Source organism: Corapipo altera, unplaced genomic scaffold (genome assembly GCF_003945725.1).
Source record: "Corapipo altera isolate COAL_440 unplaced genomic scaffold, ASM394572v1 61305, whole genome shotgun sequence".
Taxonomy (NCBI): Eukaryota; Metazoa; Chordata; class Aves; order Passeriformes; family Pipridae; genus Corapipo; species Corapipo altera.
The window spans coordinates 7630377-7646516 of NW_020884909.1; the positions used below are offsets into that span (position 1 = coordinate 7630377).

A 16140-nucleotide genomic window follows, 5' to 3' on the forward strand; every position below is an offset into this window, starting at 1 on the left:
AGTCTAGAACCTGGGAATAGTAAGCAGCAATCACAAATCAGGAGGGAAGCAAGCATTGCTATTAAAAATAAGAACCTTTCAATTAGGATAAAATAAATAACTGGAGAAATGCCATAGTTTGTTTTGAAAGCAGCTTATATTTACTCTGTAATTTTGTTCTTTTTTGCTTTTGTTTAATCTCCTGCCTGTGAAGAATTTAATTGTATTCAAACTTCTTTCAAAGGCAGAGAAAGGGGATGGGCAGTGCTTGTGTGTGGATTTATATTTAGTGCCTTAAGAAATAATGAATCCTTAACTCTAATCCCAAATTTAGGGTTTTGCATGCCACATCTGTTCACATTTTATATATTTCCATGCTGACTTAGCAAAGCACATCAGCATGTAAATAACTCACAGCACATTGATGCTTAGCACTTTACATTGCTGAATAGCAATTTGGGGGTGCAGTGCCGTTGCTTTTGTGTCCTTGTATTTTCAATGGATCCATATAAAAATATGGTATAAAATACAAATGGAATTGTTAATATATTTTTTTTATATCTTATAGTCCTCATAACTAGTGAGACTGTAGCAGCCTGGACATTATTTATGTACAGGTCTGCTAAAGCTGAAGATACTTCTAGACTTCTCTAAATAGCTAATTTCTTACTTACTAGTTTATTTTGTATGTCAGTTTATCTAGGTGTGCATGTAATACTAAGATGTACAAATGACAATAAAATAATTGATGATGATGATGATTTAGCCATGTAATATTGTTGATTTATATGCAATAGACTGAGAATTAAGTTCTCACAGTCTTTTAGATGCCGTTGGTGCCTGTGTATACTCATTTGGTGAGTTGTACCATGCCATGAAATTCTGAACAATCTAATACTAAGTAAAATCTCCCTTATTTCCTTCCTGTCTTTATCATTTTTCAGGAGGCTTTTACTGAGATTAATATACTTGGAATCCAGAGTGTGGCAATGCTTGAATGCCGAAGTAAAGTGATTCCAAAAAAAATTCTGCCTTTTCTGATGCAATTTCGCTGGTTAGTTATAGTCTTCATAGTGAAATAGGAGCTGCATACACAACAGCATGCAGTTAGTTATCAGACAGAGCAAAATTTGTCTTTTTTTTTTTTTATTTTCTGCATTAATGATGTTAAGTGGTGAGGGGGAGTGGTACCCAGACAGTCTGTTTCTAGGAGGGAACAAACTACTTGTTTTAATCTAGATCAGTTGACTTATTTGATTAATGTAACTAAACTAGTGGTGTTGCTGATATAAGAAAAATTAATCAGGTAAGCAGTAACAAACAGTTGGGGATAAATGGAGGTGGGACTGCTGCTTTTGTCACCACTGCCACCTGAAGCTGTCTTGCATTGAAACAAACATGTTGAGCATTTGATTCAAGCCTTACTGGAATCTGCAGAATTTTTTCCACCCCGTCTGGGTGTCTGAATCAACTGTAATAACCACTGTGACTCAGTGGGTGAAGAGTTAGCCTAGAAGTTAGGAAAGATTGCGTGGAGGAGTTGAAAGCACAAACATGTCTTACTGTCATTCAGCACTTCGCTTGTTGCCTCAAGTGGGTGTAGCACAGCACAAGAATACAGCAGTTGAGTTTAAAAGAAAAGATAATATTAAATTGTTTTCTATAGTGATTAGAATTTCTTCTCAGTTTCTTACTGCTCAGTGGGCATGATCACAAAGCTTTTTGAAGGAAGTGGTTTTATTTCCCTTACATAATCATCACTGTAATTCTCTTCACCAGCAATTGTGATATAGGGACTATCACACTTATTTTTTATAGAAGAACCTGAGTTAAATATTTTGCTACTCTTGAAGGTTTGCTTTTGCCATATGTGATGATGATTTATGTTTAAAAAATGAAATGGACGTAAGTCCATTCACCCACCTAATGTGCACTTAACATTGTTTCCTCCTGAACTGCTTTATTTTCCTTGTTGTAAGTGTCTCAGAAGATTGTCACAGAAAGGGATCTAGACACATTTGCTATGCAAGCCATAATCTGAAGTTAGCATCAGCTGTTTCAATATGGATGACCAGTCTCTGCAGTGATTTGATCTGACCTCAGCCTTGTTGGTAATGTGGCAAGAGCTTTTCACAGCAAGGATATTCACTTGCTGGTAAAGAAGATGCCCAATACATTGTGGTACACTATGGAAAAAAATGGCCAAAAGTCTAAAATTTGTAGTTGAAACAAGTTCTTGGGAATAGGGAGGAATGTGGTTTTGTGTCCTCATGATGTAAAGGGAATTGAGGTCCAGAAACAAATTTTAAATAATGCACTGAAATTTGAATGCTACTTAAAAGATTTTTATGGAAAACCAACCAACAAAAACTCTCACTCAAACAAGTAGAAAGTAAGGAGGACTGTGTAATGGAGACAGAGAAATTTGTCTCCTTACTATTACAACAACAACAAAAAAACTTTTTAATTTTCTTCCTAGTTATGGGGTTTAAAGTGACTTACCTTAAAATTTTCCTCCCAAAATGCAAAGTTATGTCTGATTGGAAAATTATTTGGTCAAGTTAGCGTTGAATCTTTTCTTTCCTTTGCTGTCACAGCTATGTGTGTTGAGTGTAAAATTCCACCTTGCTTTTTGTCATGGCAAGCATGAGTTCCTGAAGAGTATTTTGGGGCCTTTGAGTGCATCTTTGACTAAGGTCACTCATAGGAAGGTTGATCTCAAGTCTCTTGTTTTTAGCTACTAAATTGCTTTTTCAAAGTTGCAAAACACGTATTTAATGCCAGGTTACTTTTTAACTTTCTTGCCATTGTCATAGAAAAGCTGTGTTGTTTTTAGTGACAAGAAGGGCAGCTACCCAATTGAACTGCATTACCGTTACATTTCAGAAACCAAGATTATGCATGTCCTTTAGTCCTTTAAAAGAATAAAATGTGAAAATAAATTACTTGAAATTGTGCAGTGTAGACTGCAGTTGTTTTAGGACTAGGTGCTGTTTAAAATGGTAGATGTTTTTTGTTTTGTTTATGATTCTGAACTTTAGTGTTGGGATCCAGGTTCCCTAGGACTGTTATGAAACCAAACACAGCATCGGGAGTTAAGATATGTGCTGTCACAGGCCTCTCCCTGATGAGAAGAACCATGACCTGGTGAAACTGGTCTTTAAGAAGGTTAGTTCGTTTCTCCAGCAGGCCTTCTCTGAGCAGAGATTTTCGGAGCTGTGAAGTGAGTGTGGTTCTGAGAAGGACTTCTGTCTGGTGGGGCTAGAACAGCTTCCTTTCGCTCTTGCAATCACCATGCAGCAACTAGGGAGCTTTTCTGAAACAGGTTTCACTTTTATGAACTTGGTCACACCTTCTCCTCTGCTCTCAGCTTATAAACCATGTTTATGAGTTGGTTTTGGCTTGGGAATTCGTTCCCAATACCACGCTTATTGTATTGTTTTGGAAGACTGTACATGCTTGTGAGAATGCTACAGTCCATCTCTTTTCAAGTGGAGTAAAACAGAAACAGTAAATATCCCTCTTTTAAAATATTCTTTATTTTTTTAATATGTGATTCATTTTTTCAGTGTTTTACTCTCCCTCAAAGGAATACAAATGAATAAGACAGTGTATACATAATAGCTTAAACATAGGGGTGGAAAACCTATAAGGCTTGGCCTATGTTTTCAGAGGTGTTTTTTTAGCTTGACCAAATTTTCCTTTCTGAAAATGCGTAGTTCTTTTGTGAATCTGTGCCCTGTGCATGGCCATGTTATATGTTAGATGTTCTTTGTAAGAGTAATTTTTAATGGCACTAGAATTATGAAAATTATTTTTGTTCTATTTTATAAAAGTACCTAATGCAACTTGTGTGTTTTGTTGTTCATTAGATTTTATACATGTTTTCTCTTTCCAGTGTATTATGGGTAATTTTGAGCCAAGCATGGTGTAATGCCAAATCCATGTAAAAATTTTGATTCAGAGGGTTTTAATTTTATTGTAACAGTAAGTTCCTCAACAGAACTGGAGGATCTGCCTTTTTTTTTATTATCAACTTAATACTAGAATTTTAATTGTGTTGGTTCAGTTAATGAAGAACTGACCTTTCACCTCTACTTCTCAGTCTGTGCCAGAATTTTCAGCAAAATGGGTTTTTTCAAGACTTTTGTTTTCTATGTTGCAATATATCCAAGACTGTGATGAATAAACATTGAAAAGGTGATCTCTTATTTATGGTTCAGAATGGAAATGTTTGTGATTTACTTCTTGGGACAGATATACCTGCATTGAAATGCTGGTTACCTCTCCCTATAAACTTGCACTTGTGTGTGTTTTTTCATTTCTCTTTGGATGTCAAGGACTTCTTGGCTTGTACCTTGGATCATCCAGCTGTCTGATCAGGTGTTTCCATATTTGTAATTCTTCACAGTTTAATTCATTGACATATGTTTTAGTTAGACAACAGTACTCAGGAATAGAAAAAGAACAACACTTTAAAAACAGGAGTTCAGCAAAATTAAATTTCTTAAAATTTTAGGATTTTAATGAACTTATGCTTTGTCAGGAATGAATTGCTCATTGATTTGCTGGGACTTTCTGAGGGTATTTAGTTATTTCTGAGTAAGTCTCACACAAATTGAAAAAGAACTATTAAAATAAAGAAGTTAGACAGTAGACACTGATGGATCTACAAGCAAGTTGTGGAGAATAGCTGAGAAAAAACCCATAAAGTCAAATTAAGAAGAGGCCAAGGAGTCTGAAACCTATGACTGTGTGCTTGTTTTCATGTATTTTGGCTTTTATTTGGAATGAATTACCCAAGCATTTCCAATATTTCTGTCGTGGAGGCTTTACAGTGAATCATGAAGGAACTGAGGGTGCACCCTGACTTCTATATAGTCTAAATCTACCCCCTTTTAGTTAAAAGCCATTAATCCTTGTCCTGTTGCAACAGACCCTGCTAAGAAGTCTATCTCCATCTTTCTTGTAAGCCACCTTTAAGTATTGGTAGGCTGCAATGAGGTCTTAAGACCTTACAATAAGGCAACTGTATTTTCTTCTGTGTCTGTTTTATGGTTAGAAGCCTGTTTTGGAGGATATATGGCTTATATAAATTTGTTAAAATATGGTGTACTGAGCATGTGAGGCAAAGTTTGAAACTGGGCACAGGTTTTCATAGTACATAGTGATGACAACCTTTTTGCCTATTATGATAGCTATTTACTAACCCAGTAAATATACACAGTGGTGTATATTCTTACTTACCAGTATGTGGCATTCTTCATATTACATACAGGTACCCATATATTCGTTTTATTTTAATATATACGCAGTTTTCCATTTCACAGCATTCTAATATATATTCCTCTAAGGAAAGATGAACTTTTTTTTTTAATAGTAGTCTTGAAATTAGAAGCCAGTTTCCCTTCTGTCCATGTTGTGTGGCACTGTTTTTTTTTTCATTCTTAGTTGTCTAATGATGCTCACACTAGTGAGAATTCTGTTTTAAGATTAATGAAATTTTTTGGCAACAGTTCAGAATCCTCACTGATAGGAAAATTAATTTCACTGTCTTCTTTGCTCTATGCACAGTGCATTCAGTTGAACTGAGTTTTGTCTTTTCTTGCCCATAATTCTTCTAGGAATGTGGAAGAATTCTACTTGTGTTTTCCCTTGTTTTGATAATGACTAATTCTTCATATTTATGGGGTTTTTAATTCTTAGGGGCTTTGTGTCTCAGGATCTGTTACATCAGAAAGTGTATGAGAACAGTTAAGAAAGCCTTGGTTCTGAAGTGCTTAGAATGAAAAACTCATTATCCAAACAGATTTAGAAAAAAGCAAAAAGAAACAATTATTCCTTTCCTCCAGCCTTCTTCCTCTCTCACTGTTAGAAAATTACAAGTAGTATTCTGAACAGGTTTTTTTGTATTTCCTGTTCTTTGTTTTTCCTTATTACATGGTTTCATGATAACCCATTTATCTATCATCATGCTTTGACTTTTTTAAGGACAAAGTAATCTGTCTATTCCGAATGTTTGTAGTATGTCTCCTGTATTACTTGTTTTGCTGCTCCGATGCTTTAATTTACTCTGTCACCATTTTCACTGCGGCTAGTTTCGTGAGTTTATTTGCTGTAGGCACGAGATTCTCCCCACGATGTCGGGTACAACAAATGATACATTGTTTTGTGCCTGGTGCTTTGTTGGGAGCCAGCCTTTCTCCGTGCATGGGCACGGTGGGCAGTGGGAGCGGTGCCGGTGCCGCCCGGGGATGGGAGGTGGTGAGATCTGGATCGCTGTGTCCACAGGATCCTGCACCACTCCCACCCTCTGCCTCCAGAGCAGGAATCAAACTGATGGCAGTAACGCTGCAGCCTTTTCCAGGTTCCATCGGGATGTGTTCTCTGAAAAAGGCTGTTCTGTGTGGTAGGCTGTAATTTGTTAAATTTGTCAGTCATAGAATGACCTGGGTCGGAAAGGACCCTGCCGTGGGCAGGGAAACCTTTCACTAGACCAGGTTGCTCAGAGCTCCACCATACCTGGCCTTGAACACTTCCCAGCTTCTCTGGGCAACCTGTTCTATTGCTTCACCATCCTCACAGAAAAGATTTTTTTTCTAATACCTGATCTAAACCTCCTCTCTTGTAGTTTGAACCCATTCCCTCCTGTCGCATCACTACATGCTCTCTTCAGGCTGCAGTGAGGTCACCCCAAAGCCTTCTCTTTTAAAGGCTGATAAATCCCAGTTCTCTTAACCTTTCGTTGTACAAGAGGTGCTCCATCCCTCTGATCAACTTGGTGGCTCTCCTCTGGGCTTGTTCCCAGAGGTTGGTGTCCTTGCTGTGCTGTCCTGTGCCGAGGACTCAAAGCTGGATGCAGCCCTGTAGGTGGGGTCTCACTAGAGCAGAGGGGCAGAATCCCTCCCTCACCCTGCTGCCCACCCTGCTCTTGGTGCAGCCCAGGATCCAAGGGCCTTTCTGGGGCAGGAGCACACTTTGGGTCATGTCCAGCCCCTCATCCACCAGCACCCCCAAGTCCTTCTGGGCAGGGCTGCTCTCGATCTGATCATCCCCAGCCTCGATTGATATTGGGGTTGCCCTGACCCAGGAGCAGCACCTTGCACTTGGTCTTGGTGAACCTCATGAACCACTTCTTGAGCTTGTCCAGGTCCCTCTTGTTCCTGTCCTTTAGGTGTGATGAGGTATCATGAAGATGACAAAGATGAGTGCACTCTGTAGGGAAGGACCAAGTTGAACTTGATTTCTGCAACCAAATTAATGAGTATAAAAAAATGCTGTTACAGAGTAAGCATGGACAGGCCATTCTCTGGAGCTGGTAAAAAGAAAAATTGGGAATTAGCTGTTGTGCATTCTGCTTTTGTCTTCAGCTGTTCTGTGTTATAGAAGTTTTCCTTTCTTAGTTAAAACTAAGAGCAATCATTAAATAAATATGTCTCATAAAAATGGAAACAAACAAGAGCAGTCTGCCATATTTCCTGCTGCTAATGGTCCCCTGTTCTAGAGGCTTTTGTGAACATACAGGAGATTCTGGATAATTACACACGAGTGATCCCTTTTATGATATTGCTTTGTTTATGTTTGGAGGGTTTTTAGATGGTTCTTAAAATTTTTGGTTGGTTAGAGTCTTGAAGTACTGGAACTTAATGTATTTTTAGAAATTTTATTGTTATGCTATGCAGTTATTAATGTTCTCAACATTCATGAAAATTTTAATCCAATTTTACATGACACATAGGCTCATATCCTGTGGACAGAATGCGAAATGCAGATTTTAATGTAATTTTTAAGTTGAAAAGCCAACAAAGTGGCATCCAACAAACCTGAATGTTTTATTTGACTTGTGAGTCACGGAATAATAAGTGTATTAGTTTTCTGAATTGGAAAAGCTAGTTTAAAAATGTTTCCAGATTCAAGAGGAAGACATAGACGATACTGTTTCTCAATCTGAGGTTTAAAATTCTTCTAACATTTTTATTTTTAATGTGTGAAGTTGAATAAACAGGTTAGCACACCTCAGTGAATGTAAGTGTAACAATAGGTACAGTTTTCCCATTGTTTATTTAAGCAATAGAGGATCAGAAGCCTTTGTGCCACCTTAACTTCTGGGTAGTTCTCAGTTCCCCGTGTTGTACAAGGAAGTTTGAATATGTAACAGTGGCAGTGACTGTACAGTTCTGTTTGCTCTCCTAATTCACCTCTCTTGACGCCTGGTGCATGTGCACGCTTTTAGACTAGATCTCAGGAGCAGGGTGAAACAGGTATCTGAAGGGCATTTTATTCTGGAGGGGTTTATCAATTACATAAACTAGCAAAAATTAGAAAACTATTCTGACTGCAGATCGAACATGTTAAATGCCAAGACCCCATGCCCATATATGTACAAAAGAGTCAGATGTGCCATTTTGTCCAAGGCAATGGTATTAAAACCCAGAAAATTGAGAAGACAACTTTCCTTTTTGAGTTAATTCGTGTTTTAAAACAATTTTATTTTAATTCAGCCAGTGTGATCTCGGTGAACTGTTACTTCAAACTTGTATGCAAAAGCCATGTGCACATGTATTGTGTAAAGTAAAATGTAAAAATGAGATGAGATAGAGACTGCATAAGGGAAGTGAAAATATTAGAATCTGTGAAACAGTTTGTAAAAAAGACTGAGAAAACCCCAGTCTTACAAACTTGAGAGCTAACTTAGGGGTGGCGTGGGTGCAGTGGAGCTCAGGACCAAAAGCCTTGTTTGCAGTTCCCAAGTGAAGCCAGAAAGACCCAGCTCCTTAGAATCCTTGTTCACAGGCACTGTCCCACTGGCCTTTGGGCACAGACAGACAAACCCCTGGGAAGTTTCCTCAGCTCCTGGAGGAATTGGTGAACTGTCAGTGGTGGCACTGGGATGTTTAGAGAAGGGCAACTCTGAAGGTGGTGGCCAAGAGTCCCACCTCTGTCACCAAATGTTAAGGAAACTCCCCTATCTGACCATCCAGGAGCCACTCTGGCATCCACACTCAGCACCAGAGCCTGTCACTGCTGGCACTGAAGCCCTTTCACAGTGGGTGACTCCCACATGTGAATTTGCATTCAGGTAAGTTCACAAGAAGCGAGAGGAGGTTTTCTCTTTACAACCTGAAGAGCTGTTGTCTGTTAAACATTTACTAACTTCCTTACCAGCTTCTTTGTAGTAAGAATTGAATTTATTAGGGTGTATACCGTCCTTCTGAGGTCACTCATATACCACAAGGTAGATATGCTCTTTTTGATACAACATGCTCTTTTTGCAAAACATTCCCTTTTCCTTGAATGCCCTTCTGATAGAATAAATGTCTTCATGCCAGCACATGTCAAAAAAGCCATAAGATCCCTAAAACCACAAGAGTGAGTCTCAGAAAGTGATTAAGTAACTTTGAACTTCAGAAGAAAAGGAATTACATTAATGGAGAGTGTGACTGTCATAAAATAACATTTTTTTGCTTGTTTTTACTATTGTTGCTTGTAAGCTTAGTTTAATATAAATAATATACTATAAGTAAAATAACTGTTATTTAAGGAGACAGTATTCCATCTCTTCATTCTCTCTCTAACATTACCAGCTTTCATTTATATGTGAAGTCGTGGATGCCCCATAACTGAATGTGTTCAAGGATGGGACTCTGAGCAGCCTGGTCTAGGTGTTCCTGCCCATGGCAGATGGGTTGGAACTGGATCTTCAAGGTTCCCTTCCAACTCAAACTATCCTATGATTCTATGAAGGTAGTACTTTGGAATTATGATATTCTCTTTTTAGGTGAAGAGTTCTGATTTGATTTTGTGGCCAATATACTTGTCATCTTTCAAATAAAATTCGTTACCTACTATTTTGATGTATATACACACTTTGTCAGATGGTTAAGAACACCTCAGAAAATTATAGGAAAGGACGTATGTTAAGAATAATTCAAGCATAAGGTAAAGAGCTTTTCTCTTCTTTTTTTAAAAAGAAGTATTCTTTTATCTTTATAAAAGCAAATCTTCAAGTTCACATTTTTCTAGGAGACAGAAATTTAAGATAACGTGAACAAAATATTTAGTGCACCTCTATAGCTGTTCTTTAGTCTCCTTTTTAAGTTAGGAAGAGCCGAAATCATTTGTGATTTGTCATTCCACAGGGGCAAATGGGCCCCAAGACCATTTGATGCAAAAGGTATTAAAATAATGTTGGATTTACAATAAAGGATGTCTTTTTGAGATAAGAATACTATTTTAATGACATATATGGGTAATATGTCTATTAAAAGGCTTATGAATTGCTAGAGGACATACTGAGAAACACATTTTTTCCTTCTTATCTAGACAGTTTTGAAAGAGGGAGATTAAGAGCTGAACAGAGATATTTGAGTTAAAATTATGAACATACTTCACCTGCTATTTATTATTGAGGAAGTTAAAGCAGAAAGAATCAGTGTCATAGGTTTTAGCTTGGTTTTATTACAAATACAGCATTTGAAACTTTTTTGTTGTCATTCCCCCCTTCTAAAGGGAAAACAATTTTAGTAACATTTGGACTAAGATAAATAACTAGTTGCTTTAGACTGTTTCTTACCTTTGTGATAGTATCACTGCAATATTTTACCATAGGAAAATACAAAATAATCAGAGAGGAATGTCAGTGTGAGAGGGCTGGGGAGGCATGGAGCAGGGGATCTGGTGTTCCCCAGCAGTTGTGGAAGAGAGAGGTCTGTGTTCCAGGGGCACGTGTCCAAGAGAGAAATGGAAAATGTTAAGTCTCCTGGAGGCCAAAGTAGTTCAGAGTTATTTAATCACTTTCTGAGACTCACTCTTGTGGTTTTAGGGATCTTATGGCTTTTTTGGTATGTTTGGAAAAGAGGAGTTGTCATTCCTCCTCTAACCTGTACAAATAATCATCAGGAACTTTGATCACTGCAAAGACCATAGCGTGTTCCTTCAGATGAAAGACATCTGATGATGATTAAAGGATGTATCTTGTTTATACTTTTCCTGTTAATTTTTTTCTGTATTTTTCCGTGGTCCTTCATGAGTCTTTGTGGCATTTTTCCTCAATCACTATATATGGAATTTACCCTTGCCTTCCATCAAAGACATTTCCCCAGAGTGGTCTGGGGTGGGTGGAGATGAATGGGCTTTTACCTAGTTCTTGATTTTTTTTCTTCAGCCTTGCTTTTGATACATCCTCCTTCCCTCTTTTGCTAAGTGATGGCACACTGGTTAGTGTAATACTTCACAGTTATAGCTAATAGATAATCTGTACTTTTCACAGGAGTATCTGCAGACAACTCTTGGAAAAATTGTTGAAATGGCACAGACTGCCTCATAAATTTATTAGAGAAGAGCGCAATAACAGCTATGTGTTGTGCTTCCAGCAATAGTGTCGTGCTGCTTTATTTTGTGTGATAGAGCACTAAACAAAATCAAATGAAAGCACGGAATATAAGTTTTGAACTTCTTTACTACTTAAGGTAGAGATCAGAACTTGAAATAAAATTTCTGCAAAGAGAACTGCTACTTATATTGATGTTTAGGGCTTATTTTATTGTTTTCAAAGTTACTGTTGCTATGAAATATTGAATATTCTTAAAGAGAAAGGGAGAAGTTATAATACATCTAAACCATAGGGTCTTCAGAAGTGTTCAATGCATGTAATCACTTAAAGTGACAGGTAGAATCCTGATATGTTAGTGCTCTCTAGATACGTGTCTAATCCACAATTCACATAGGTTTTGTGCTTTAGAGATCTGAAGCAACAGCATAGCTCATTATAAAGATGTGGGGTGAAAGGGTGGGGTGTCAGTCTACATCTTTTGGTAGTTAGATTAAAGTGAGTGTTTCAGTGGTAGGTCTGCTTTCGCTATGTCACTGGCTATCCTATAATGCAAAATGTTTTCACAAACTTAAAAGAGAGGTATTTAAAGTATCGAGTTTTCAAATCATTTATGCACATTAAAAATAACTTGGGATTCCTGTGCAGTGGTTTTCTTGTTGGATAGTGTAGGGGGACTTGCCAGAACAGATGCAACAGATTATTGAAGAAGACTGCAAGTATAATAATTACAGCCTGGACCAGCCTGCTGGCAGATCCAGGAACGTTGCATTCTCTTTAATCAGAGTGCTTCCCATGGCGTGGGTGGCCACAGGCTGCAAACATTTCAGTCAATCCCTTCTCCATGCAGCAGGGTTGTAAAACAGAGCTGAAGTAAACAGCATTCCACAGACCTTTAAGGGGTTTTAATTTTGAGGAAATAGAGCTTCTCTTCACTCTTTTTGGCTGCTTGCTTCTGCCACCTCTTACCTACCAAATCAGTTCTACTGGAAGTAAATAGGGTGTAATGTACTATCTATGTGCTCTTCAAAAAGTTTGTTGTGCTTTGTTGGGGTTTTTGTCGTTAAAATGTTCCGTTGGTTTTTGCAGCAAGAAATAACCTCTGCACTTACATTAAATGCTGTGTAATGTTCAATTTAAAAGCTTTTCATCTTGGCTTCATTCTCCTCCTTTTTTCTTTTTCCCTTCAATGCTCTGTGTGGTTTTACTGTTTCTGTAAAGTGCTTTATTGTATGTCTATCCATTAGAACAGCACTTTATCTTCAGTCAAAATGAAGGGGAAGTTTTGGGAGTTTTTTAACCTTACAGCCAGTTTACTGCTTTGGAAGCTCATTTTACCTCCTTAATGTTTAACATAAACTCATCTGAAATCTTCAGTTCCATGAAATAGATTTAAGTGGGTAAACTTGGTGTCATGCAAATAGTTACACAGCATTTACAGGCTTTTTTGGAGTATGTAAATCAACTACAGTTGAGGAGAGATAATTTAATTCTATTTTATAAGTGCATGGGCAGGAAAAGATATATTTGGATAGGTGAGTTCTTACATTGTATTTAGGCATATGTGGAATTAAGTATGTAAATGAGTTTGACAGAAATGTCTTAATTTTCACTGGGTAAATAACAGATGGTTCAAAGTCAATTTTCTTTTGAATCAAACCAGAGGACAAGAGACTGTTAAATCAGACATAAGCATGTGTTGAAGATCTGACATCATTAAATTAAAGACCAATGACTTAATGAATTCTTAATGTGATAAGAGACCTTTCAACTTTTAAGTTATTGGTTAAAATTCAGTTTTAAGAACCAAGACTGCTTGCTTTGCAATGTGTCCTACGGGAGTAAAGAGTAACACAGGCACTTCTCTTTGTCCTTTGTGCAACTTCTTTGTGTCCCAGGTCCCAGGCCCTTTATCCTGCTGAAGTGTGTGCAACTATGCTGGGTACACACCTTGGGAAATCTCCTTCTCACAGCACTACTTGCTTAAAATTTTGTATATCTGCCTCTTACACTTGATAGTGTCAGTTTTGTTTCTAGTAGATAAAAAACCCCACGGTTCTTAGGTGTGATTAGAGCTCACACTCCTGGGTGAGGAGGAATATTGCAGTGAAAATGGGAATTGAATGAATCAAAGATGAGTAATTGATACAGTGACAGTATATATTCAAGATTTCTAATAGACTCTGTTCTAAAACAATTATATTCAAAAGGATGGGAGAGTAATAAAAGATGTTAAAGCTATTCATACAAGAGATTTGGGCTGGATCTTTTTAATGTAGCAAGAGAACATTTAACAATAAGGGGGCTTTTCATACCCAGCACATAAATGATTTCTAATGGTTGTCTTGAGGTTTACTGACAGTATTTTCCTGTTGCTGTTCTTTTAGTTTTTGGAAAGTCAACTGGAGGGAGTTCTTGGTCGTTTCTAACCTATTGAAGATTATGCATCTAGATTGTTAGTTAGCCTTCTCACTAGCTGCTTTGAGAATCAGCTTTCTAAACTGATTTGGACCTTCTCTAGTCACCTATAGATAATTACATTGGTAGCATGTAAGAGAACTTGCAATGTTTGCAAATTTGCAATTATTACTATAGTCTTCTGGTTAAAAATAGTATGATATTATGAACGGGTTGGGAGAAAACAGACCTCTCTTCTTCAAATAGATAATTCTATAACAATGCCAAGCTAGCATGAACATGAAGAATTCTTGGCTTCTGGGCCAAAATAAACAAAAGCTGAGTATCTCAAAGAAAAAAATGAGAAACTAAGGATTCTGCTTTCCTGCAAGACTGTTTGAGCTTAAACAGCAAGTGTCAAAATTTGCTAGCCAGCTGACATTTCTCAGAGCACTTTTGTAGTGTCAGGTGGATCTACTAAAGAATAGTGATTTGTTACTGACAGACAGAAAGAGGTCTCTATTTGAAGAAATTCTACTGGCATTAGATATTTTTGCTGAACCTAATATAATTAGTGACCAGCAGTTGTTGTATCACTAGTATAGTTGTATTTTGTGCCTTTTTTGCTAAATTCAGTGGACATTCTTCTCCCCTTAAACTTTTAGCAGCTTGATACATATGAAGTCCAAACCCAAGTGGTTAAAAGCAAATTTCTGGAATATCATCCAAAGTTATGTGATCTTTCAGTATTTGCAATGAATACCTGTTGGAAGTACAAACATCTGACATTGGGCAAATACATTCATTGAAAAAAATAAGTAAATTTGAGTTTATATTTTTTCTAGAAATTATTGACCTCACAGATTTGAACTAAAAGTGAAACAGTTTGTGATCCATCCACTCTTTCTAAACTTAAATTTATTCATCCCTCTTTTCCACATAAGTTTTGTGTGGATTTAAGGAATTATTCAGGGGGAAGCTTGCATTCTGGCTTTTGAAAATTGTGAAGGGAAGAAGGAAATTAATTCTAAATCTCTGGCTAGTTAAACCAGAGAGCTTTAAAAAAAAAAAAAAGAGAAAAAGAAAAAAGATTTATGGTTGACTCTGGAAAAGCTATTGAATTTCCTTTTGTAAGTTAGTGTAAATGTGTGTTTTATTTCAGCATCAAAAGTCTCCCCTTTTTTAATACGAAGAGTAATAGCTCTTTCTAGTTGGGTGTTTCTTAAAGAGAAAGGAGAAAGAAAAAGGAAGGAGATTTGAAACTACTTTTCCTGTCTGAGGCCAAGAGTAGACTCAAAGCTTGCCAACCCCACAGCTCTTCTTTCTGATGATTTCCGAGAGTTTTGTTAGTGATTTGCAGATGGAGCTTAGACTTTGGAACTCATCCATTCAAAAGTTGTGTGGTCTCAGCCACAGTAGTAGTGCAACATGTTTTTACTGTACTGCTTTCACAGAAGGTAACTGAGCTGGAATTGGGGAAGGAACAACAATGCAGCCTCCTCCTCCCTTCCCCATAATTTTCTTTCCCACATTTAATTTGGAAATTAGGATCAGATTTAGTTTCAATTGTAGGGACATATATAACATTTTCCATCCCTTTAAAGAAACAGAAGTAGAATATGAGCCTAGTCTTTTCACTAAGCTACATGTATCAGCAAGAGGAATACAATTCATGGCATACATCAATGTCTAACGGAAAAACGTATTTGTCTCAACAAGTTTTTGAATTTTTTTTCAGTTAATTTATTCTGGTAGGTTTTCATGGTCCTTTAGTGTATTTTTGCCATTATTAATTTTTTACTTAAAAATACAAACAAATTGTAATTATGGTTGTTGAAGCAAAGTTAAAGAAGGTGGTCTATTGTAAGAGCACTTAAAGCAGTTTTACTGCAAGCACTGACTGAAGGTGAGCCTGCTTACATGCATTAAGGACAGGACAGTGTAAAGTGCACTATTACATCAGATACAGTGTGGAGAACTTCACAGAATCTATGTTTTCCTGTCTGGGAGTATGTGAAGTCCAATGAACTCTGTGCATTAATTTTGTGAAAGAATGATGTTATTCCTGTTTTGCTTTGGTTTTTTTTTTTAACTTGAAAGTGATATTAATTCAGTCTAGTCATTTATCTATAGATTTTCTGTAACTTGATCACATGCTTAAATGGCAAACTCCTTGTTTCTGTGGGAGTGTTTAGCAGAATAATTTGTTGATGAACAACTAGCCATTCATGATTATCAGTGGCCATTTAGATGTGGGTGGATGTCAGACTGTTGTTCCAAGGGAAGAAGGATTCAAATGAGAAGCTCCAATAAATCCTAAACATGTACTTGTGGCTAACAGTTTTATTTAGTGTGCTGGTGTAGAATTTAGCTAATGAAAACCATCCCAGAGATGCATGTATCCATAAACTGTGCGGAAAAAAGAAAACTTCCTG

General features: G+C 37.2%; 1 protein-coding gene across 7 annotated transcripts in view; it reads left to right on the forward strand.

The window, feature by feature from the left end:
- FANCC (FA complementation group C) overlaps window positions 1-16140 on the forward strand; it is a 65468-nt gene that overhangs the window by 17124 nt on the left and 32204 nt on the right. The window lies entirely within an intron of this gene.